A 25,522-nucleotide genomic window follows, 5' to 3' on the forward strand; every position below is an offset into this window, starting at 1 on the left:
CTGGTGACAAGACTAGGTCAGCCACTAGTACTAACCAAAGTTTAGTCTTTCATAAACCAAAATTTACTATTGAAAAATCAAGTTCATTCACGAACCAACCACAAAAATGACAGGATAAGACATTTATCCACCAAATGGAGCATCAAACACCAATGAAACTTACACAAACAAGCACAAACAACTTGGAAATTACAGAGAGAAACTGTTACATACATAACAATTTTATGATAGCCCATTCAAAGCATGACCTTTCCTCTGGAGAAATTAGAAGTTCTTGCAATAAATGCTTTACTTATTGTAAAAAAGGAAACAGTCTGCAAAAGAGAGAGAGAGAGAGAGAGAGAGAGAGAGAGAGAGAGAGAGAGAGAGAGAGAGAGAGAGAGAGAGAGAGAGAGAGAGAGAGAGAGAGAGAGAGATTGCATATCAAACTAAAGGAAAATTGACCACAGTGATCCAGTACTTAATAATAACTGAATAAAACAGTCTTGGCAACTGTGAACAACTTATTAACTTGCATTATAAGCAAGTTCGCTCTTATTTACAAAGAGACTGTGACAAAACAACCTCTTTAAACAGGGAAAACTTACAACATCTGTAAAAAAACAAACAGGAAACAGAATTTCCCTGCAACAGAAGCTATAACAATAGACCTATCTTATCAGCTGATACCTGAATCACAACTTGCACTCAGCATCTAGACCTATAAGTCTAATTTTACAGCTGATGTTAACATCATCCATAATAAACACTGCAGAAATGGCTTGATCCACTGACTTCCAATCTCCCACTGAATAAAAATGGATACCAGAATAAGTAAAGATGAAGAGTTTTGCTGAGAGGTTCCCAAGAAATTGGGAAAATTAACACAAACTGGGGTATGCCCCAGTATAGATTTGTGAGTAGCTGGTCACACAGAAAACATAAAAATGAAAGCTTATTTTAGCTAGATTTTGGTCACTTTCAAACTGGATTTAACAAAACAAGAAACTCTCAGACTGTTTACACAATACAGAATGAAATCTACGATGGATTTACAAAGGAGTTAGAAGATTAAACTTATTTCAGGCAGACTTTTGGCCACTTTTAAACTGGATTTAACAATGTAGGGGCTTCCAGATTGATTATGCAAGACAGAATGAAATCCATAATGGATTTACTATGGATTAAGTATCTAGTAAATCCTTCAGGACAGGGAGAAAGGTATCCATAATACAATATTAAATCCCTCATGCCAGGGAAGGTACAGAACATAGAAAAAAGTACTCAAAATGCAATATTAAACCTCTCATCACAGGAAAGGTTAAATCTAGACAGGATTTACGACCGTAAACACAAATAAATTCTTCGCAACAGACAGAAAGGTACCCAAAATGCAATATTAAATCCCTCATGCCAGAGAAGATAAATCTAGACAGGATTTAGTATCACAAATGCAAGATAAATCCTTTAGATGAGAGAGAAAGAAATTTTAAACAGAATTACAAACTACAGCAAGAATAAATCTCTCAGATTTTTGTCAATCCAGGGCAAAAATATGTAAATAAAGTACCATATAAATCCTTCAAAATGGAGGGAGAGAATAATTAAAGTCAATTTTAAAACAGATTGAAGAAGACCACTTCAAAGCAGAAAAATCTCATGTGAATTCTGGAATGGAGGACACTAAATCCTACAAAATACAGAGTATAAAATTCAAAACTATTACATAATTAAAATCAGTTTTAAAACAGGTTGAACACCATCTCAAAAAGAGACGTCGTGTGAATTCTGGAATGGAGGACACACCCAGTCCTTCAAAATGGTGAGTGGAAATAGGATTCAATCATAGAGGCAAGATATCCTTGCATCCTTTGTAGGAGGTGAAAGTGCACTCTGCGAAGACACTGTTGAGTGTTGTGAAAAGCTGTGAAATTGTGATCCCTTGAGATAGGAACAGGACACATTGCTCTATGGGCTTTGGATTCTAAGAGGCCAAAGAGAGCTATTGATAGTAAAATTTTGCTGTTCAAGAACTTCTAGTGAAGAAATGACAGTAGATAAGCTGAGTAAATATTCTACCCAATATAACCTTTAAAAAGTTTCTGTACTGACAGCAGCAGAAATGGACAGCAAAATTGCTGAACAAGAACTTATAGGAAAAAATGGCAGTCAGGCGATAATTTGAATAAATATTCTCCTCACTGTAATCTTTAAAAAGGTTTCCTGATCTCAGTTCCTATTCTAAAGACCAACGAAGACCACCAGTACAACACAAAGACTCATTAGAGAGAGAGAGACAAATCGAACTGGTAAGGTATTCTGATAATGACACAATTACTGATTAAGCATCTCAACAAATCTGTATGGTATCAAAATGTCCCTGATTTCAACCAATAATGACAATTATTAGCTTGCTGACTCAGTACTCCTGTATGGTCTCAAAAATGCCTTGGTTTTAAACCAAAATAATGACTCTTAAGTGTTTTTTAATCCTTTAGAGCCAATACTTCGTAAGATATTAGTAATGGATGAAACTCTGACAATTCAGTTCACTTCTTAGTGAGAAATGTCTCAAGTTCTGTTAGACTCTCGGAAAATGTCTTGCGTTTGGATAGGGTCTTAGAACGTCTTATGTTCTGATAGGTTTTTGGAAAATGTTTTAAGTTCTGATAAGTTCTTGGGAAATGTCTCAATTCTGATAGGGTCTTGGAAAATGTCGCAAGTTCTGTTAGACTTTTGGAAAATGTCTCAATTTTTTATAAGGTTCTTAGAAAATGTCTCAAGTTCTGTTAGGTTCTTGGAAAATGTCTCAAGTTTTGATAGGGTCTTGAAAAAGTTGTAAGTTCTGATATGGTCTTGAAAAATGTCTCAAGTTTGGATAGGGTCTTAGAAAATGACTTAAGCTTTGATAGGCTTTTTGGAAATTGTCTTAAGTTTTGGTAAGTTCTTGGAAAGTGTATTAGGTTTTGATAAGTTCCTGGAAAATGTCTTAAGTTTGATAAGTTCTTGGAAATGCCTCAAGTTCTGATAGATTCTTGAAAAATGTCTCAAGTTCTGATAGGTTCCTGAAAAGTGTTTCAAGTTCTGATAGGGTCATGAAAAATGTCTTTAAGTTCTATTAAGTTCTTAAAAAATGTCTCAAGTTCTCATATGTTCTTGAAAAATCTCTCAAGTTCTCTTAGATTCTTAGGAAATGTCACAAGTTTTGTTAGGCTCTTGAAAAAATGTTAAATGTTCTGATACAGTATTGGAAAATGTCTCAAGTTCTGATGAAAAATGTCTTAAGTTCAGATAAGTTCCCAGAAAATCTCTCAGGTTCTGACAGGTTCTTAAAAGGTACAGCTGAATGAATGCCTACAGCAACCTGTCACCTCAAAATATTCAAGTACATGTTAAGTGCCTAACATTCAAGCCTTCTATAAAATGGATGGAATTCTTATCCTCTTAAAATTCCTTGACAAAGACTTATGGTCAGCTCTTTATATCCTAGCAGTTTCCAGTGATTGTAATAACCACAATCATCCATTTTTAGGTTAGTTTTTCTCTCTGAGATAAGACACAGACTGAATTCTTTTAATCTCTCCTGCCTTGTAGACTTTTATAGACTAAATCTTCATTCTCTTCTATGACTTTCTATCTTTTCAAAGACTTTTATGGCTCTGGTCCCTAGTCACTTAATAGTCTAAACCTCTCTAACTTTACATTGTTTTATTTTCAAATCTTTTTTTTATGAACAAATCCTTCAGGTAAGCCTACAAGTCGAGCAATATGACTCAGTGGTTTATTTTGAATTACTTTCTAATTATAATAATTAAAACATGAATCTCTGTGGTACTAATTATATCTGTTAGCCTTACCTTGATGACAATATGATTAAAAATTTATTAATTTTTATCATATAAATTCCAATTCAACTTCTGTTAAGAGAAAAATTATTATTTTTTTCAAATTTCCTCTTCCATAAAATCTGTAGCTCTAAGAACCTCAAGATAATGTCGGATATAATTGTCATGAAATTCTTCTCATTACCAAATTCATATGATTTAAAACCAGCTGAAATTCATAAAGAAAGTCTAAAATCACCTGAAATTCATAAGGAAAGTCTAAATAAGCTGGAATTCATAGAGAAAGTCTTATAAAGCCCAAACTATAACAGCAAAAGAGACTAAATAGGATTTCCTGACTTCTCTTACAAAGACAACATGAACAGTTGTCTTTCTATGATTTAGCTTAAGGAATACCCTTGCCTACAGGCTTCCCAAGCCCACTTTATTTTTGACAGAGCTAAGCAACAACTCAGTTTCAACTTAAGTTTCCAAACACTTAAGAGTTTGTCAGGCTTAAACAGGGAGTAACAAGTTTCCAAGAGCCCCAGGCTTTCATTTAGAAGTCTGGCCACCTGTCAGTCTTAAACTAGGAGTAGCAAAGTCTGCATGAAAGGGATACTAACCTTAGCAAGCCCAAACTACAAAGAGAGCTTCACTCAACACAGACACTGTACTCACTAAGTCTACACGTCAATAATATGAGCAAATGGAATACTGAAGACAAATTATTAAGACTTAGGAATCGGAGACCACAACACTTGGCTACAATCAGAACTTCCCAGAAACAGACATTCCAGGGAACATTTTTTGAAGAGAACAACAACACAGGTTTTGAAAAGTCCAACATATACACATATTTCATCTTCTATCTTCAGAAACACACCAGTGACAATGATTTATACTCCCAAAAGTCTTTTGAAACATCAATACACAAACAAAACAGTAAATGGTAACTCAATTTGGATCTTCCCTAGATAGTGACCTCCACAGGTTTTAACCCCGTATGTATCCACCTTTGTGGCGTGTTCAGTACTAGCCCATTGGGGATGACCGTCAAAACATAAACAAAACACTGTAAATATTTTCCTCTATTCAAGAAATATGAATTTTAACTAGTTTTGGGGATCAAGGACTGTCACAATTCTATTTCACATAATGGCCATTTTGCTAAAACCATTTGACACAGATTAGCAGGAAGTAACAATACATGCACAGACAATTTTAATAAAACACAAAGGCTGCTGCACCACTTCTTGGTGAAATGATGCAACCATTTGCATGTTCACTCTTCCTCGGTCAGTTGCACAACAAGAAACAAGACGTGCAAAAAACTTGGACATGTATCAGGTGATACTGAGTCCCCTTCTAGAAAGTTTTTGGTAGCATGAGTATAACAAATTGTTCCAAAACTCTTCCTTTCCTTAATGGGACAATGGTGCAATTATAAACTGAAAAAGTCCTTAAAATTGATATTAACATTCACACTCTTTGTACTTTTCAATGTTCCCACAGATGCACTGGTATAAATAGATTTTACGAGTTAATTACTCCAATCTCATCACAATTCAATACATTACTACTATGAAATTCTTCAAGTCTAATTGAGCGCACATTAAAATTTTTCAACTTCAGATCAAAATAATAAAGATATATTAAAAAAAATACAGAAATATTTCCTTGTAATCAATTCATTCAGTTATAAATACAGGTATGATTAGCAGACAAGGTATATTTGGAATGAATTCATACTTCAGTGAGTTATGCATCTTAACAGCAGAACGTATCAAGTTTATCCAAATACTTTTATTCACAAAACTGTGTGGAAGATCTTTGGGTGATTATTTCACTTATCTGATTATTCCATTTTCATAAAAACTAGACTCACCATCTTGTTTATGCATTCACTATAGAAATCAGGTTACACAGCAACAACTAATTAAACCTCTGTAAAACACCTGATATAAAGGAAGCCCTTTATTTTACATGGTAGAGTTACTTAAAGTCTTTAAAGTAATCATGTTTTTAAATTACTTTTCATGTGCAGGACTATATTACATAGCTGTCAGAATGTAAGTATTGAAGCAACTTTTGTGGCAACAGTTCTTCAAAGAGACTGAGAAAAATCATTACTAAAAATAGTCTTAGATTACTGAAAGAGTTAAAAATCCTTAAAAAATCTTAATCCATTTGTTCACTCACCAGTCATCATTTAAAAAGGCAACTTTGCTCAAAATTAGCTAAGCAAAACTTGAAAATTTTAACAACTTGCCAAGTTACAACTGTGACTCAAGTTTTACAACAAGTTCTCCTGAGTTCAAAATTATCTTTGGTTCCTTGACAAAACATCTTTGAGAATTACAAACCAATCTAAGTAACAAAACACTTTTCAAGCAAGAAACAAAAATGTAAAAAACACAGTCTTAACCTATAGCCATCTCTAAACTCTTATGAAACTAATTTTATAGACCTATTCCAGTCAATATTAACCAACTGGAAGACTGTTCCAGGTGACAAAATGCTTCCAGCAACCAAATGGCTGTCATATACAATTAATACTTCCACTAAGAGTAAAACTGACACTAAACCAAAATTATCACTCTGGGGTTTTTGGCTCCTAGAGGCCTAAGGCCTCTGGTAACAGGGCAATGGCTAAGAGACTCAATTAGCACCAGTGTAAGTCTTACAAGACCAGCCCCTTTGGGTGTTGGCACACAGGCCTTTATTTTTAAAACATTTCCAGTTCAGCTAAACTACACCTGGAAGAGAACTTCAACATTACAATCATTAATAAATCATTAACAGCCATGTCAACTTTACAATGTGGATTTGCTTTTGGCATAAGCATGGGACCACATTCAACCCTGCAGCAAGATTATTTTGAATTATCTTAAATGATTAACTTAAATTATTTTTTTATGCATTCATCCTTCTGACAATATGGCGTACGTCTTCAAATGATAAAACCTTCCCTTTGCTTTCAAATCCTCTCAACAGAAACTGATATATCAATGCTTTTGATAAATTAATCCTTTAACTAAATTGCATCACTTTGATCAAACTTCAGGATTTAAATTAAGAATTAAATGTTTTTCTATATATCTTGATTTAAAGTAATTCATTTACCTTTACTGTACCTATAGCACCCTTGAAAATTGTCTACCTGAGATATTTAAAAAAAAAAAATTACTCTGAAACTGGAATGTAAACAATACTCTTCCGACCAACTTTCATAATATTTACCTAAAGCATAAATAAGTTTTGTTTTGTATATTTTATAGTAAATTTATATGATACAAGTAAAAAATATATAAAATATCTAAAAAGTACCCTCATAATCCTTACCTAATTTATCAATACAGTCTGTATTGTATTTTGTGTTCTAACACGAAATTTCTATACAAAAAATCATATTTTGTATGTTCTCACAGTAAACGTCTATAAAAAAAATGTGTTCTAACACTAAATTTCTATACGAAAATCATATTCTGTATGTTCTAGCACCAAATTTCTATTAAAAAATCAAGTAAAAATATATAAAACATTTAACAAAAATACCTTCATAACCCTTATCTAATTTATCAATATAGTTTGTATTGTATTTTGTATATTGTACACTAAATTTATAAAAAAATCAAGTAAATATGTATATCTAAAAATATCTACCAATTACACACCTTAACTCACTGTAGTACTGTACCAATACAAAGTCCTATGGTAAGCCTTCTTTGATCATCTGTAACTACAAAAGAATTCTTGCTCAAGAATCAAATATGGAAGTCCTTGCTTATGTCAAAAGAAATTCTGTGCCAGAGCAAAGATAACTTAAGACTTATAAAAAGTTCTCTTAAACAACAATCAAATTACATAAAACTTAAGACTTATAAAAATAATTTCATAAAACAAGTTACTACTTAAGTGTTTTCAACATAAAATGCTGCTCTAACAATGAATAAAATAGAACTTAAAGAATTACAGACAGGAAACCTTTATTGAAAATGTACAAACTTTTACCTGGTATTTTATTTATAAATGACATTTAACATAAGAGACAGACCATTGTTTAAAAGCAAAGTTTGATGAAGAGTCCACAGACATTTAACAGACCCTACCAATCTCAATTCAGTCCTAACGCAAAATGTACAGATTTCTGTGAAAAATACAGACTGAAAAACGAACAATTTTCAACCTACAGTAAAAGACTTTCAAACTATTATATTTTTATTCATTTAATTTTTAAAAAAAGACTAAAAACGAACAATTGAACCTGATAAACCTAAGTTTTTCTTTACACAGAATAGTTTATTTTTAATAATAAAAAAAAAAAAACACGAAACAGAATAAGTCAAAAGTGAAATATTGCTAGTTTCTATACCATCTTTTGTGTAACAGAAATAAAACAGAAAACTTAAAGAAGTTAATAGGCCATTATATTTACAGCTAAACTTCCTAAGAAGATTAACAAGAGGAACACAGTTTTGGGTAAATCATTCAGTGTTGGCAAAGGTTTATATGATCCTTCACAAACTTTTCAACTGGTTTAAATGTTCCAAATTACTGTAGATTGATATGGCAGGTGAATAGCAAGTCAATCTAGTTAAATTAAACATTAACTCATTTAAGAAAACAAAAGACCATTTTTGTGATTTAGTTTAACTTACAATGGCAAAGTCTGATCTGTTAAAAATCCCTTGTAAGGTCTGTCAGTGTCTGTGGCCTTTGAGCTTGGCTTCTGACAGTAAAATGTAATGTGGACTTGGCTTCTTAAAATGTCTAAAAACGAGAAAGTTGTTAGCTTGACCTAAAATTGTATGAAGGCCTAACTTAAAATGTAAGTATACTTTTGAACTACAACAGAAAACTTTTTTAATTGATTCATATTAAAAGAAACACCTTAAATTTACTGAAACAGCCAACCCATACCAACCTACACGTGTACACATCCATTAAAATGTACTTTTTTCTGAATTAATTCAAAGATTTGGCCACTGCTGCAATATGTTATTATACTAAACTCATCTATAGTACTAACAGGCAGAACGCATATTGGTAACATTTTAAAATGTTAAATATTTTTAATATTATTTAAAAAAATGAGTACGAGAACTTGCATGACAAAAAACTGTCTTTCTTCAGGTTTGAAAAGGTTCTGAGAGTGACATGTTTAAATCACACAATCTAGAAATGCTAACAGCTAACCAAATAGCCTTACCGAAAATTGATTAATGATGATACAAAATACATTTTACTTGGCTATCCAACTTCTCCAACTCTCCTGTTACTCAAATTTAATATAATTTTAGAATCAATTAATCAGAAGCACTTTCAAAAGTCTGGACCATTTCAGTCAACAGTCTGGTTAAAATATTCCTATAATAATGACAGACAAAACATAAAACACTGACATTTTTAAAGTGCCATTCTCCTACAGATGTATCTTGCTAGCTTAAAAGATCCTCCCTTCATGTTTTTAAAAATTTAAACAAAAGCCTTTAAAAATCAATTTAAAAAATGGTACCACTGCTTCATTTAACAAAAAATAAACCTTTAAACAATCAGAATGTGTTCTGCCTGTTAAAATTTAATTTACAAAATAAATATAACATAAAATCAACAGTAAGTTTACAGAATGCCAGTGAGCTACACAGGGCAAATAATCTATTGTCTTGAACTGAACTTAAGAACAAGCAATTCAAGAATCTTTGTATTCAATAGACCTAATGACAATTTATCTAATTTCTAAAACTGCAACATTAAATTGGCTAACATTACATAATTTAAACTGGCTAACATTGTAACATTAAACTGTCTAACACTGTAATATTAAATTGCAAAATAAATGAACATTGCATTATTAAATTGGAAAATAAATGAAACTAACTGCACAAGGTGTGACACTGATACATTTTGAATATTTTTATAAAGAACTGCTATCAGGAAAGATGGTATAATTAATATAATAAATATGAAATATATCAGAACTTTCTCACTGAAATTGAATCTAAACTGTGGTTACAAAATCTGAAATCTGATTCATACTGAAAAGTCAATTGAAACTTTAAATTTGAAAAACACGCAGGAATGGTAGTCTATCAATGAATGAGATCTGTTTGGGTGTTTTTCACAATCAGAATGTGAAAAAAAGACAAACTCATTAATAGCTAAAGAACTATAGTTTTACAATGCCTTGATATCATAAGACAAGCTTAAATGCCATGTGTTTTTTGACTGTTTTTGCTCATTTTTATGTGACTGTTCAAATGATAGGCCTAAAACTCCTTCAGATTCTTTGTAATACATGTGATGTTGCTTTTTTCTTTCTCCTTAATTATTACACTCTCTAAGATATATGTTAAAACACTAGAATATGACTTAAGATTCAAGATATTTCAAAACAAAAGATTAACAATAATTATGCATGTTTCTTTCAAGGCTAACTTGAGACTTATATAAACCAGATAACCTCTTTTTTAAAGTTAAAACAAAGAATCTGCTACAATAATAATAATAATAATAATAATAATAATAATAATAATAATAATAATAATAATAATAATAATAATGACCAACATTTCTTAAACCAAGGTCTAACTTATGCAAGAGTAACAGAATTTACAAACAATAGAATCAAAAATTTTGCTAATGGTAAAAATATAATAATCTATGTGACTCAACATTTCACAAACCCTGGCCTATGTTAATGCAACACCAAAATCTTGGGGTGAACAGAAAGTGACTCATTTCTGAAAATTTTGGCTGCAAGGCCAAGCACTGAGGGGCACTTTATGCCACTCAGCACTTAAGACATTGAAAAGAGTTGGAGCTAGAGTGGTTGGACAGCAAAATGGAACAAAGGAAATGGGAATGGACATAAGGAAAATGCTTTAAAAAGAAGTGGGTACAGCTACGTGCCTAAGGGATGCCTCAAACAGCCTTCAGTAATGCCTACAGTTCACCACATGAGTGAACCTAAGTAAGAGGAATAATTCTGTTAGTTTTGCACTGTTATCTATCCTATTTATAAAAGCGTATTTTTTACAGTCTACAGGAAATACCTGTAACTCTAGGCACATAAATCACACAAAAATTATTATACTTTCTTGTATTCCATTATACAAATAAGCTCACTGGCATCTGTACACTTAAAATTATTTAAATTATTTAACAAATGATTTCACCATTAAGTGTAACAATTATAAAATCAGTTTGAAATTATCACAATTACTTAACAAATAATTTCATTGCAAAGCATAATAGTTATGAAATTCTTTTAAAAACTTAAAATCATCATAGTGCAACAATTATAAACTTCGATGAAAAAAATTACATCAATTTTACAAAACCTCCATATACGATCACAGCGCTTCTTCCATTCAAATATTCCAGTGTTTCATACATGTATACAACATGTTCAGCACAATCTTCATTGTATACACGCATTATACATTTACTTTTGAGACACTCTCTACTTCTGTTCAATTACTTGATAATACTAATTTCCAATTCCCTATAATTACTATTCTATCTAAAGAATGCGTACTTTCACTCACAGTCTCCTGTTCACAATTCTCATACAAAAAGTTACCTAAATAATCACTATTATGAAAGGGTGTTATAGGATTAAGAACCTATAACCTATAAATTGGTGTTTCTTACAGGGTCACAGAGAAGGTGAAAATATTATCTGTACAAAGGAGCATTTTTTGAAGACTACCTGAAAATGACATTACAAAATGAATCATTGTTCCAGTTTTAGAAATTATTATATATAAAAATAAATGTCTCAACTTGACACCCTTCTGTACAGTGGTTATTAGCTATATAAGTATGATTGTTTTTGTATATGCTGCCATATATCAATCTCTTAAAACTGACTCTTAAGTGTACAGTACTGTACAGGTTAGTTTAGGTTAGGACTATGTGGAATTACTGTTAATTATAAGATCTCTAGCACATATTCAAGTGCAGCTGTAATGTAGGGCATTTGTTACTTTACAGACTTTGTTACCTATCAGAAACCTAGGCAATATTCAAGTATAAGCTACAATATAAGGTCTTTGTTAATTAAAAAACTCTGCTACTTATCACAAAACCTACACAATATTGAAGTGCAGGCTATAACAGTTGAGGTTTCAAGACTTGGATATTGAGAAAGGAATGAAAAATGAATAATGAGTGAATGAACCTATCAATCAATACTGAGTACTATTCAAGATCAGGCAATACTCTCATACAGTCAAACACTCATTGTATAACATTAAAAAACACACTTTCATGTTCCAAGGTCCCTATTAAGCCAAAACTATCACATAGATATACAGGTACCTCTGAAAAATCATCTTAAAAACTGGAAAAAAAAAAAAAACTACAGGCCTCCGTACATATCACTCATACATAAATTCATACAAATACACCCGACAACACAAGATATCAGTCATTATACTTTGCTGGAAAGCAGCAACAAGAAATGTATATTTCTATTAAATTCTTCTCCTCAACTGAAGACGTGATGAGAAGGTAGGTGGGTGGGTGACATGCTGGAGCAAATTCGATGTGTCTCAGATCTTAAATGACGCTGGTCTTATGCCAGAATGAGCTCTTGTTCCTTGGGCCAGAGCTTGCATGATGATTATCAGTGTAAGCTCTACACTTTGTACAAATTCCAAAATCTGCAAAAAAACATTCACAAATAATTCAGACAAGGAAAAACTCGGAAATATTTACTAACCTTTTCCTCAACTTCTACACAACAAGTTGTTAAAAATGACATTTTTATAATAAAATAAAGTTTTATATATACTTACCAAGTAACTACATAGCTATTACGTTTCATTTATCGGCAGCTTATATTTGAAAATTTGCGGTAGTTTCTAATATTTTGGTGTAGGTAACTTGCCCCGCCCACTTTCGGGGAAGGATAGGTGCAACACTACTAACGAGCCCAATTCGTTTATGCCCTATGCCCATGAGAGGGGAGGAGGGAGGGCTTTGATCATGTAGTTACTTGGGAAGTACGAGGTATGTTCAATAAGTAATGAGAAAATGTCAGGCAAGACACTAAATATGATTTGATCAAAATACTACTTCATAGTGAAGTACACATACATATATTCTATAAAATGACAAACTGGCAACTTTCTATATTTGTAGGTCTGAGTGCAGCGGTGAATGTGATGGAACCAGTCTGATCTGGTTTGCCGATCTGTGAACACTTGCAGGGAAACATGGAGCAACGTCACGCCATCAAATTTTGTGTTAAATTTACGAAAACCAAACAAGAAGCTTATGGAATGTTAAAGGAGGCCTATGGGGATGAACAGATGAGCCAAGCAAGTTTCTATTGGTGGTTTAACAGATTTTCTGACGGAAATGAACAGGTTGAGGATGAACCCAGATCTGGAGCACCGAAAAGTGCACACAAGGAGGAAAACATTGAGGAAGTGCAGAGGTTAGTGATGCAAGACCATCGAATATCTGTGAGGATGCTATCTGAAGCTGTTAATATTAGTATTGGCACAGTAGAGACAGTTCTGACCGAAGAGGAGTGGAGGAGTGGTCAGTGGTGGTTCCACCAGGACAATGCCCCATGCCACAAGTCAACGCTGGTGACCACCTGGATGGCCAACAGGGGAATGAAAGTGGTACAACACCCACCCTACAGCCATGACCTAGCCCCTTGCAACTTCTTCCTGTTCCCACGCATGAAAGACAGCCTCAGGGGAACCAGATTCAAGTCAACAGAGGAGCTGAAAGAGGCATCGGAAAGTTACCTGAAGGGACTACTGAAAAAGGACTTTGAGGAGGTATTCCAGGATTTGGAGAGACGCATGCAGAAGTGTGTAGCTGCGAGAGGGAATTATTTTGAAGGAGACAAAGTTGTGTAAGCTTATGAAAATAAATAGTGTCTCTCCTGACATTTTCTCATTACTTACTGAACATACTTTGTATATATAAAACTTTATTCTATCATAAAACTGTCATTTTTATATAAGTAACTTACCAAGTAACTACACAGCTCAATCCCACATTGACAGGAGGTGGGACGCATGGGCATGTACTGCTTAAACAAACACTCATGAATGGAGATGAATTTTTAAAATAGTAAGTAACACTCATGAATGGAGATGAATTTTTAAAATAGTAAGTAGTTAACATTGAGAATGTTAGTTGTAACCTACCTGGCGAGAGAGCTCGAGCAGGAAAATACTGCCTCTGATGCGGCTCATCTTGACCGTAGTGGCGTGGCAGTGAAGCCATAGGTGCCTCTACATTAGTGGAGCTTTGCAGCTGAGGAGTACTCCAATGGCTGCCAAAGCATACAAAACACATAAGCCCTTGCCCTGGGCGCAGTATCAAACCAAGACCATAAAACACAAGTTACACATACACCATAAAACAGATCAGTTACCATCACCCACTCATAACACGACACAACGAATGATGGGTGCTCCAGGTACTCAGTAGCCCCCAACTTCCCAAAACTCGACAACCTAATTCAAGGCGAGTAGACATAGGAGTGTAAGGGTACCCCCTACCCTTCCTCCCCCAATACCATGCCAGCTACTGATAACGGGCCAAGGGTACTGCAGTTCTTGTAAACAGTTTTGATGTCATGTAGATAAAAATTTGCAAACACTGATTTGCACCTCCAGAAAGTGGATTGTAAAATAGAAGACAGGGATAAATTCCACTTGAAGGAAATCGAAGTCACTACTGCCCTAATTTCATGGGCTTTAACCTTGCAAACTGGAAAGTCTTCCTCTTGAATCTTCATGTTTGACTCTGAAATCACGTCTCTCAAGAAGAACGCTAATGAGTTCTTGGATAAAGGACGGGTTGGATCCTTAACTGAACACCAGAGGTTAGGGGACACGCATCTGATATTCTGAGCTCTCTGTAAACTGGACAAAGAGCTCTCTCTTGGTCCGTGGGACCTAGAATGTCCGTTAAACCTTTGATTGTGAAATGAACGGGGCCAAGGAAAGGACGGCATTTCATTCTTTGCTAAGAACCCCAGAGTAAAGGAACAGACTGCGTCTCCTTGTGTGAATCCTACTTTCTTGCTCAGAGCCTGTAACTCACTAATTCTCTTGGCTGTGGCTAGAGCGACTAGAAATAGTGTTTTTCTTGTAAGATCCCTGAGGGATAAAAAGGTGGACCTGAGAGCCATTTTTAAAACTACATCTAGATTCCAGGATATGGAATCTGACCTCTCTTGTTTTGCAGTATCCAGTGACTTGATAAGGTCACCGATGTCCTTATCCGTTTGATCGTGGATGTAGCCAATCCTTGGGAAGACCTTAAAAATAGCAAGAAATCTGCTATTTGTACTACAGAGGTAAAAGAACATGGTACCTTGTGTCTTCTGCACCAGCTGCTTAATATTGTCCATTTATTCTGGCAGACGTTGGAGGAGGACTGACGTCTACATCTCGCAACTGCTTCTGCAGCTGATCTCAAAAAGCCTTTCACTCTGACAAGCTTCCTGACCGTCTGAAGCCTGTCAGAGCGAGAGTAGATAGTCCTAGACGGAACTGATGAAAGTGTGGTTGCTTGAGTAGATTTCGTCGCTGTGGGAGTATTCTTGGAAAGTCTACTAGGAGACTGAGGAGATTTGGAAACCACTCTTCTGTGGCCAGAAGGGAGCTACCAAGGTCATCGACACGTTGTCGTGAAGGATGAATTTGTTGATTATGTCTCTCACCATACTGAACGGTGGGAAGGCGTATACATCCAGGTTCAACCAGTCCTGGAGCATCGCATACATTGCCCATGTGAGAGGGTCCAGGGCTGGAGAGCAATACAAAGGAAGTCGGTGATTCCTCGATGTTGCAAATACATCTATCAACGGCTTTCCCCACTGTTTCCATAGGTCGGTGCATACCTGTGGATTCAGTGTCCATTCCCTGAGTAGGACCTGTTTGCAATGACTTAGTTTGTCCACTATGACATTGAGTTTGCCTTGTATAAAGCGGCTAACAATCTTGGTTTGATTTTCTTGCGCCCAAATAAGATCTCTGGTCGCTTGATACAGTGATAAAGAGTGGGTTCTTCCCTGATTCTTTATATAGGCCAGAGGTGATGTATTGCCCAAGTGGACTATGACTGTGGATTTGTGAGTCGTTGTTGAGAAATGTTGAAGGGCTAAGTGTAATGCCTTTACCTCCTTCACGTTGATATGAAGCTCTCTCTCTCAGGAAGTGACCATGTCCCTGATACTTCGTTGTTTTCTAGGAGGGGACCCCAACCCAGATCTGATGCGTCTGAGTATAATGTGAGGTTGGGGTTCAGAGGGTGAAGAGATTTCCCTTCCTGTTACAAGCCACCACCGAAGATCCTCTTTGATCTCGGGGTGATTGGGAAAAAAAAAACGAGTCCAGAGGAAACTTCCTCTGCCAACTGGCCTTTAGAAAGAACTGTAGCACTCTCGTGTGAAGTCTCCCTAAAGGAACGAACTTTTCTATGGATGAGAGAGTTCCCAGTAAACTCATCCATTCGTTGGCCGAGCATGATGGGAAAGAAAGGATTTCTGAATTGTGTGAATGCAGTCTTTTATTCTCTTGTCGGACGGAAAAGCCAGAAAATCCCGAGAGTTGATCTTCATTCCCAAATAAAGAATTGATTGACTCGGGACTAATTAGAATTTGTCTGGGTTTATCAGTAGGCTCAATTCTTGGGCTAACACAAGAGTCTTCTTTAGGTCCTCTGTGCAACTTGATTCTGAGGGGGAGCATAGGAGCCAGTCATCTAAATAGACACAAATGTTGAACCCCATGAGACGTAGCCATTTTGCCATTGGGGCGAGGACACGAGTGAAAACTTGAGGGGCTGTCGAAAGTCTGAAGCACAGCACTCGAAATTGGAAGACCTTGTCCTAGAACACAAACCGTAGGTATTTCTTGGTCTCAGGGTAGACTGGAACGTGGAAATATGTGTCCTGCATGTCTATGGTTGCCATCCAATCCCCTTGACGGATGGAAGACAGAACTGAGTGGGTTGTTTCCATTTTGAATTTCGTAGTCTGGATATAGAAATTCAGGGCGCTGACGTCCAGGACAGGTCTCCAACCTCCCAAAGATTTTGGGATGATGAATAGGCGGTTGTAGAACCCCGGAGTGTTGACATCTCTGACTATTTCTATAACTCTCTTGGTAAGAAAAGCCGATACTTCCTGTGATAGGCCCAAATACCTCTCTGACTCTAAAGAATAGGCTGCCAAGTTGGTAGGAGAGGACACTAAGGGAGGTTTCTCCTGAATGGGATGGAATATCCAACACCCAAGGTTCTACATCTCTTTCGTTCCACTTGGTCCAAAATGTAGAAGCCTGGCCCCCACCAGTACACAGAGGATAGTATCCTCACTTGCGAGGAAGGTTTGCTTGCTGACTTCTTGATTGGTCGCATGGACCTAGAATATGCTCAGGAACGGGACTGGAATCTACCTCTACCGCCTCGAAATGCTTGCTGTAGAGGGGAAACCGTTCTAGGTGCAAACAGTGCGGAAGATAAGGAACGTCCAGACTCCTTCAGACGTTTGGTGGACTGGGCCAACAAGTCTTGTGTGGATTTCTTTTGTAGTTCCGCTGTGATATGTTCTACTCTAGTGCTGGGAAAGAGGCCATGTTGATTTAAAGGTGCAAAAAGAAGTGCGGATCTCTGGGAGGGAGTGACCCCTTTGGAAGTGAAGGAGCACCACTGCTCTCACTTCTTAAGTACTCGCTTCATCCATTCATGAGAGCACTCCTAGCCAGTCTACAGCGAAGTTATCTTGGAGAGAGGCACAATCTTCTATTTTCCTTGCTGATGCGCCAACAATCCAGTCAAGAAAACTTAAGATCTCGAAGACCTTAAAGATGTCCTTAGTTAAATGTTCAAGTTCTGAAGTGGTAAATAAGATTTTGGATGAGGAGAAGGCAGACCTATATGACAAATCAATTAAACTGGAGATATCCCCTTCGGAGGAGGCAGTAACTCCTAACGATGGCACTTCTCCAGTGACATAGGATAAGTATCTCCTCTTGGATAAGCAAGAAGGAGGAGTGCAGAATACTGCTTTCCTCATATTCCTCTTTTCTGTCAACCAGCTCTCAATGCTTGACAGAGCTTTCTTTGACGACGACGACAGCACATCTTAGGCAGCCTAGAAGCTTCCGTAGTCTGTATCATCATAAAGGAGGAATCTGGCGAAGAGGGAATCGCTGGGGAAAAGAAGTCCGGTAAGCAAAACAATTAATATTTCAAAAGAGAAACGTAGGCTGAAGCAGGCTGATCCTGTTCTACATCCTCTTCTGCAGAAGAAATGGGTGAGAGAGCCAAATCCATAGTACTGTCTAAGCGATGTTTAATCGGTTCCAAAGCTGGATCCTGAACCGGACAAATGGTGGAGTGTAGCGCCAGATGCCTGGGTGAGCTTGGCGCCAGCTCTGAAGGGGAGTGATCACACACTGATGACTGTGAGCGAACTACTAGTTGATCTAGTTCCACAGGTGCTACGAATCCTTTAGATCCCACTGTGTGCTTGGATCCGTGGATCCCACTAAGCACTTGGATCCCGCAGATCCCACTTGATGAAGGGATCCCTCGGATCCCACTGGATGAATGGATTCCTCAGATCCCACTGGACAACTGGATCCCTCGGATCCCTCTGGATGACTGGATTTCTCAGATACCACTAAATCTCTGCATCCCTTGGATCCCTCTGGATGCCTGGATCCCTTGGATCCTAAAGCACAATCTCCGTGTTTCTTAGAGATCCGCTTAGGCGACAAAAACTGATGCTCTGGCATAGACACTACGGGCGACACATTAGAAGGATCATCCCAAAAACTGCATGAAGGTTTGGGACTTGGATCCTGATCTCTGTTCCACTTGCATGGGATCGGAAAATCAGATACCGGCCTTTTCAATGGCCTGGATGTACTTTTGAAATGCCAGCCACATCTCTGACTGGCTTTGTACTTGGATTTGTCAGTTCCCAAATCCGAATCACTCACTGAAAGGGCATGAACTCCAATATGGATGCCTTTCCAGCAGCTGTCACTGAGTCCTGGGAATCTCGAACAGGCTCGGTTGAGGGGGTGACTACTGGTGGGCAAACCCCACCGACCTCCCTGGGACTTATGGTTTGCCTCCTCCCAGGTTTAGGGGAGTTTGACAGGGACCTTCATCTAGGAGCATTGGTGGGACGAGTAGCCACCTCCTCCACTGACACAACACTTGCACCGACATCACTGGCACTAGTCTTATCCATAAGGCCCCTCACCGAAGTACCTATTTGAGCTACAGTGTTCACTAAGAGACCAAATTTCTGGTCCATTCTGGCTTCCAGACTGGCAATGGCACTAGGTTCTGAAGTTTGGAAGTTGGATAAAGGAGTCACAGGTAAAGTTGGAATACTGGTGATAGGGGAAAATGCAGATATAGGAGTTGGAAGAGCATGCAAAACAGGAGAACCCTGACTAACTGAATTCTTAGCTTCGGCCTTAGCCACCACTCTCCTACCTCTGTTACTTTCAAGTTTATTTAAGTACTGTAACTAGTTAAAGTCTTCCATTTTCCCTGATCCCAATCTTTGCATTCACCACAAGTCAAGACGGAAGAGCATGTGTCCTCTACACTGACAACAAATGGTATGAGTCATATTTGATTGAAGTACAGTAAGTCTGGTATTGCAGCCTTTGCTGCAAAACCTACTGCTAGCAGAACTAGAGTCAAACATCTTCATAAAAAGCAAAAGTCCAAGCCAAATAAGCTAATACAATTAGCGTAATCGCTACCAAGACAAAGAATACTTCACCAAAAATTATGAAAACCATTCGGCGAATTATATTCAATCAAATGAAAGCTGAAGTCAACAACCATGTTAAGCTGTCAACCGCCAGAAACGAACTGGGCTCATTAGTAGTGTTGTACCTATCCTTCCCCAAAAGTGGGTGGGGCGAGTTACCTACACCAAAATATTGGAACGCTACCATGAATTTTCAAATTTAAGCTGCCGATAAATGAAACGTAATAGCTATGTAGTTACTTGGTAAGTTGCTTATATAAAAGCTGTGATTTGAATTTCCTATTACACATGAAAAACAGGAAAACAGTTTCATTGCTTATAAACTATGGCATATTTCAGAGAATCTCAACTGTTGTTGTTATTATTTATCAGAAGATGAACAAACCCATACAGGGGGCTACTGCCTTGAAATTCAAGCTTCCAAAGAATATCAAGGTGTTCATTCGAAAGAAGTAGCAGAAGGCAATTGGAAATACAGAAAGTTATTAGAAAAACATAAATTACAATAAATAAATAAAAATGTAAGAAAATTATTCAAATACAATGAGAACTGACCATTATACAAAAAACTAAGAGCAGTATTTTCACTGACATACAGCTAGTCATGCAGCTGTCGTGAAGAGATGTTCCAGGATTCCTGAAGAAGTATGTACACAGTACCACTCAAAAAGGCTCTGTAATTCTTGAATAACAAAAGGACCTTCTCAACCGGGACACCTGAAATAAATTGTCTTATTAATTCTTAGCAAAGGTAATTCTAGGTCTTACCCATTTAAAATCTCCAGTCAATTTGTAATCATCCACATTATATAGAATTTAGGCCAAAGGCCAAGCGCTAGCACCTATGAGGTCATTCAGCGCTGAAATGAAAATTGACAGTAAGAAGGTAACAGGAGGAAAACCTCTCAGTTGCACAAAGAATCAATTGTTAGCAGAGGGTGGAAAGTAAGATGGAAGAAAGAGAATATGACAATAAGAACATTAAAAGGAATGAAAGGGGTTGCAGCAGCTAGGGGGGCCATGGAAGGGACACTGCAAAGAACCTTAAGTAATGCCTACAGTGCACTGCATGAGGTGCACTGATGGCACTAGGCCCTCCCCCCCCCACCATAGGGCCAGTCAGTTTGCAATCAACTTCAAAAGCAATTCTTGTGCATAAACTCTTTAAAATGACAATAATACACATTTCTAAAGTGACAGGTTTTATGTACCACAATGTTTTTGTTTAAATGTCAGAGAAGTCTTACCTTCAATTTCAGACAAAAAACCTTTCCACTTTTACATACACTTTTACTACCATAATGTCTTTGTTTAAATTTCTAAGGGCTATTACCTTTCAATTTCAGACGTGCAAAATTTCTACTGAAGATATGTGGAAGAAGTTTCAGTGCAGATTCAGGTCTCAAGTCCGAAATATGATGCGGTGCTTGAGTACTGATTCATACAAGATGAAAGGAATTCCTTCTAGTGTTCCAAAATATTTTTCATTCCTACTTTTGTTCCCAATATTTTTAATTCCTACTTTTGTTCCCAAATATTTTTAAAGATGTGGATACTATGTTCATTACAATACAATTACCACTGAGTGTTTTATACAAGCAATACCTGGATTGAAGTGAAGAATCTTTCATCAGTAATGGAAAACTATTATTTTACATAAAAGAATGTTAACAGGAATTGGAATTGGAGAACAAAATTTAGGCCACAGGCCAAACACTGGGACCTATAACATCCTTCAGCGCTGAAAAGGAAACAGAGGAGTAGAAAGGTTTGAAAAGCATAACAGGAGCAGGAGGAGAACCTTTTGCAGTTGAAGCACTACAAATTGGTTGCCGGGAGAGAGCTGAGGAAAGTAAGATGGAAGAAAGAGAACACAAACCGAGGTACAGTCAAAGGAATGGAAGGGGTTGCAGCTAGGGGCTGAAAGGATGCTGCAAAGAACCATAAATGCCTACAGTGCATCTTGTGAGGTGCACTGATGGCGCTACCCCTCTACTGGGCATTGCCCTGTAAAAGGTACAAAAATCCTTATTCTCTCCAGTTTTATGTCTAAAGATACTGAACAAAGTCTTCACATTAGATTGGGTTGAAAGAAAAGTGAATACACTTTCAACTGACATTATCCAACGATAATGTCATCTGAAAAAGTGTTAACTCTTCTCTGTTAACTCAGCTCTAAATCATCTACTGTAGCATTTATAAATTTTTCTATAACTCACCTATTTAAAAAAGTGTACAGCTCAACTGTAGAGGCTTCCTAAAGTATAAAATAACTGTGAGATGTGACTATAATATATTTCATTACACTTCCAAAGCTTAGCTATACCATCTAGTTTACATGTACTTCTAATAGATTTTTAAACTGAGGTTTTCTGAAGAAGTCACCGAGTGATTCTGATGAACCCAAACCAGACACTTGACTGTAACTTCATATGACAATTGCTACACAAACTTTTTCAACTGTACCTCCTTCAACCAGAGATTCAATCTTGTTATTTTCTATATTTATTACAGGCAGTCCACGACTTATGGCAAGGGTTCCATTCCAGCAGCACGCCGTAAGTTGATTTCCGCTGTAAGTCGGTGCTTATTAATTATTAGGCATCAAAACTGATTACAGCGTCGTAACTAGATACCTATTCTTGTTGTAAGTGCTGTAACTCGATTAAGGAGCCATAACTAGATACCTATTCTTGATAAATGTATTTGAAAAAATGGTGTAAGATCAGAACGCTGTAAGTTGGTGCTGCTGTAACTCAGGGACACCCTGTGCAAGATTAAAATTCTACCCTTCTCATGAGCTTCCGTGATAAAAATTAAATGCATCCCCAGCGATTCATTACTACAGGATATTAAACCTCTTCAATTGTGATGGTTCTGTACTGGAACTCAAGGCCCGGGGGTGGGGGGGGAGACATCATATTTCTTTCACAAGACGATAAGATGCAATTATAAATGGAAACATCCATGCAGTTTGTAAATGGAATGACCATCAGCTTGGAGCAACTAATGCCCTGCTAGTTTCGAACGGTTCATATCGCGTCCGGCGAGTGCAATAACTCGTTAACGTCTGGGTACCCAAGCCGGCCCGGGCCAGTACTAAACACGGCAAAGGGGCATTCCATTTGGCCGCCAACAAACAGATGCACTGCCAGTATCAGAAACCCTAGAAGTATAGAAAAAACCAGCTGAAAGGGTAAAAACATGCGCGGAGCTAATGTATAGAATTACCTAGACGCCTCTTAGGTGGCTACCCTAGGTGGTGATAGTGTAGCTGACACTACAAGTGTTTATGACACTTTATTTGTTTATATGACACTTTATATGTTTATATGACACTTTATGTTTATATGACACTTTAAATTAAGTAATGGGCGACACTAAAATAAGTAAAACGAATAAATAAGAAAATAACTCGGCTATCATGGTAACTATGGTGGCAGTCAATCACGACTTACGAAAAATTTTAATAAATTTACGTCAATTCGTTACATAAGTCCGATATAAAAACAACATAACGAAAATTCGTTATAGACACGAATCGGAGACGTTATTTCGAATGAGGAAAGTACAGTTATAGATTATTTACCGTAAATACGACGATCTTGGCGACATAACCTCTTTTGTTTATGTGTGTGGTTAGGGGTGAGGACAACGAGCCTAAACTAAAAACCTAAAAAATATATAAAATCGTAATATAATTTATATATTTGAATCATTTTCACTAAAACGTTATATTTATTTATTATCATATTCAAAATTCATATTCTACATCATATCTATGACATTAAATTTAATATTCGCATCAATATCTATGACATTAAATTTTCATTTAAATATTCTATTATTATATTCAATTTGTTCAATATCATATTTAGGCTATGATTGATTAATATTCTTCGAATAATTTTAGGCTCGTCGTTTTAAAAATTTATGGGGACTGTGACGCTATAACCACCTATTGGCAATAAAAAAAAAAAATCGAACTATTCATAGTATCTGACAACGTTGTTTGTTTACACAAACATTTAACCTTCGATTTTCCGTAAATAGCAACGAATATGAACAATTTAATATATGAAGTAGATTAAGAATACATTCTCATTTACTTTCTTTCTAAATATTATTCTTTGTTTTGGCTAAATTCGACAAAATAAATCGATTTATAAAACATTATAAAGCAACTATTGAAATTCTGGCTTTGTACTGCATAGAACTACTGTCAAAGCTTTAATTAATTTGCATACAAAAATATTTGTTTGAAGATTTTAAATTATAAATATATGAAATTTGTTCATCTTATATTTAATAATATAAAAATCATTAATAATGGAATATTTTGATTAAAAACAAATTTTAAAGAGTATTTTCCCTTTAGAGTTTGGTATAGCAAACAGTCAGGCAATCTTTGAAATTTGACAGAGAATTTAAAGTTTAACACAATCATATTTAAAAATTCAATGACTAAACAATTTATAAGTACCAAATCAAATAATGTTAAGTATTAATAAATTTTATACCTTAAAAATTGAGATTTTACTGTAAAAATAAAATATTTTTGTGGGATTTTATCAAGTCTTTTTGTGAAATATCTCCAGGGCGTCACTGAATGGGAGACTGGACTAAAATACCATTGAATTTGTCACGTAGAAAATGTATTCAATTTGGGAATAAATTGGCAAAAATCTGTGCTAAATCAAATGAGTCAGAAACACCACCATTTAAAATATTTACTTCAAATAATGATTTTTAAAGTCACTGGCAGTAGCTTGTAATTATGTACAATATTATCTATGATTTAAAGCATCATTAGTAAAATATCTTTTTTTATATAAAATACAGATTATGAAATTAATGAAGAATCATTAGCTATCAAGGGTGATTGTTTGAAATTACGAAAATCCTTGATAAAAATATATATATATATAAAATAGTTACTGGCAACTTTTACAAATCATGGTAAAGTCCTTAAAGAATGAATGGAATGAATGGAATGGTTAAAATTTATACCAATATGGCAACAGTAAATTATAAATTTGATATATTTCTTCTAAAGTGTTAATTTTTTTATAGTCAGTAAACTTAGTTCAATCAAATTTTGTTCATTGGTACTGTATTTTGATATTGATTATTACGTACTACTTCTATTGAATTAAAGTAAAACTCAAATATTTTTTAATATTTAAGACAGTAATGATGCATTATGATGGCAAATGCCTACTTTAATGGACACCTGGAGAGCACAACAAATTAAGGTTATTCTTCATTTGTTTCAGGATACTGTATTGGATCATGTTTACTTCTCAGAAGAAAGTGTTAGTGGCTACTTAGAGCTGGTTTATGAGACACATTGGTGATGTAGTGTTTGGGAAGTGAGTGCAATAGTTCAAATTTGTTAGCATCAATCTAATTATATATGAACATCGGGATTTTGTGAGAATTTAAATTCTGGTGAGCATATCATTAACAGCATTCATTGTATACCTTTCATATTCTCATTTTTAGCTGGTTGTTGCTAATGTGCAAGTAAAAAAATTGTTGATAAATAATGATCTATTTTAAAGGTACAGCTTTTAAGATATTAGTAATTGAACCTTAGGAGAAGATACTGATGGTTAACGTAGGTTTAGTTTTCATGTTTCATTAAGAAACAAGTTTCACAATATCCCCATAAGTAGTGGATATTTGAAACGTATATTAAGAACATCATGATATTTCTATAAAAACATTTAGAAATTTACCTTTAAAAAAATTTTTTTTCTAAACCATTTGTAATTCCTGTTCAGTTTTGATAGTTCCTTCCTTTCCCAACAGATGTCAGTGTTGGTTCCTAGGTGACGTCATTCCTTTCCTTGTGAGTGTCACGGAACGTTTCCAAAATCCTTGCTTCTCCTGAGCAATTTTGCCGGCTTTAGGAAAAGAGACTTTGGAG

General features: G+C 35.8%; 1 long non-coding RNA gene across 1 annotated transcript; it reads right to left on the minus strand.

Moving 5' to 3' along the window:
• Nucleotides 1-11,840: 11,840 nt before the first annotated feature.
• LOC136854436 (uncharacterized) lies at nucleotides 11,841-23,254 on the minus strand. Its single transcript, XR_010857697.1, has 3 exons — nucleotides 23,180-23,254; nucleotides 20,146-20,307; nucleotides 11,841-12,472 (listed from the first exon to the last, which is right to left on the minus strand). It is a non-coding gene; the product is annotated as an uncharacterized lncRNA (long non-coding RNA).
• Nucleotides 23,255-25,522: the final 2,268 nt, after the last annotated feature.

This window comes from Macrobrachium rosenbergii, chromosome 3, assembly GCF_040412425.1.
Source record: "Macrobrachium rosenbergii isolate ZJJX-2024 chromosome 3, ASM4041242v1, whole genome shotgun sequence".
Taxonomy (NCBI): Eukaryota; Metazoa; Arthropoda; class Malacostraca; order Decapoda; family Palaemonidae; genus Macrobrachium; species Macrobrachium rosenbergii.